Source organism: Jatropha curcas, chromosome 8 (genome assembly GCF_041381405.1).
Source record: "Jatropha curcas cultivar XTBG-Jc1 chromosome 8, XTBG_Jcur_1.0, whole genome shotgun sequence".
NCBI classification, from domain to species: Eukaryota; Viridiplantae; Streptophyta; class Magnoliopsida; order Malpighiales; family Euphorbiaceae; genus Jatropha; species Jatropha curcas.
Window position 1 is genome coordinate 11,832,129 of NC_143158.1, and position 1,443 is coordinate 11,833,571.

Consider the following 1,443-nt stretch of genomic DNA (forward strand, 5'->3'; position numbering starts at 1 on the left):
ACAGGATTAGTGGTTAACATGTCCAATTTCCTTACCATGTTATCTACCTTGGCATTGAGTGCTGTAATGGCGTCTATTTCATAGACTCCTGCGGTTCTTTTCCTTTCGGTATTGTTTTGGTAGTGGCTGTTGGTTGCCATCTCCTCTATCAACTCATATGCTTCATCAATACCTTTCTTTTCAAAGGATCCACCTGCAGCTGCATCTAAAGTGATTTTGATATTAGGAGATAATGCATTATAAAAAGTTTGTACCTGTAGCCACTTGGACAAACTGTGATGCGGGCACTTCCTTAGCAAGTCCTTGAATCTTTCCCAAGCTTCGTACAAGCTCTCTTGATCATGATGAGCAAATGTCATTATCTCATTACGCAGCTTGGTGGTTTTTGAGGATGGGAAGAATTTAGCTAGGAATTTTTGAGCTAATTCGTCCCATGTGGTAAAACTTCCAGCGGGACACGATTGTAACCATGATCTAGCTTTATCCCTAAGAGTAAAAGGAAAAAGCCTCAACTTGATTGCATCTTCAGAAACACCATTTTGTTTGAATGTGTCACAAATTTCCAAAAAATTGGTGATGTGAGCATTAGGATCTTCACTAGGCAAACCTCCATATTGGATCGAGGTAGAGAGCATTTGGATAATTGCAGGTTTAATCTCAAAGTTATTAGCTTCTACCCTAGGTCTTGTAATACTTGAGGTTGTCCCATTCAGATTAGGTGTTGTATAATCCCTTAAGGTACGGATCGGATGTTGAAGTGGTGGTCCAACTACGTTTTCGTTTCTGTTTTCGTTTTCGTTGGCCATGTCTGCTTGTTGTTCGAGTTTTATTTCTCTTGCTTTTCTTGCAGCGTTGTCCCTACGAAAGGTTCTTTCAATTTCTGGGTCAAAGACTAGAGGTTCAGTCGTCCTTGATCTTTGCATAAAACACCTGGAACAGCACTTAAAAGAAAATTAAATAAAAACGAAAGAGTGTCTAAATTAATAACAGGGTAATTCGTATTGATATTGATACGCAAATCCCCAGCAACGGCGCCAAAAACTTGACAGCTTTTTTTTTCGCAAGTGTACGAAATCGCAACAAGTAATATAGAGTAAGAAAGTATCGTATCCATAGGGATTGTTTATCAATTACCAAAATTATGGTAACCTATTATTATTTAGACGATGATAAAAGGAATTCGCTGTAAAGTAAATAAAATTCAAAGTAAAAGAGATCAAACACAAAATTTAGGTGAAAAGAAATCAGGGGATTAAGCTACTAGGGAATTTGATTTCATTTAATTCTATCCAGCTTATTCTATTAGTTCATTAATCAAGTTTAATTGTTCAAGTAGGAGAAAACAACCCTAAGGTTACTAACAAGCTCTCCCGATTTATTGTTAGCTATTCTAATCCAATTTAATCACCTATCTTAATAGTGAAATTAAACATGAATCAGATC

At 36.8% G+C, this 1,443-nt stretch overlaps 1 non-coding gene across 1 annotated transcript; it reads left to right on the forward strand.

Annotated features, from left to right (window-relative positions):
• The first annotated feature begins 270 nt into the window (after positions 1 to 270).
• LOC149494203 (small nucleolar RNA R71) lies at positions 271 to 377 on the forward strand. Its single transcript, XR_016322369.1, has one exon. It is a non-coding gene; the product is annotated as a small nucleolar RNA R71 (small nucleolar RNA).
• The last annotated feature ends 1,066 nt before the right edge of the window (positions 378 to 1,443 follow it).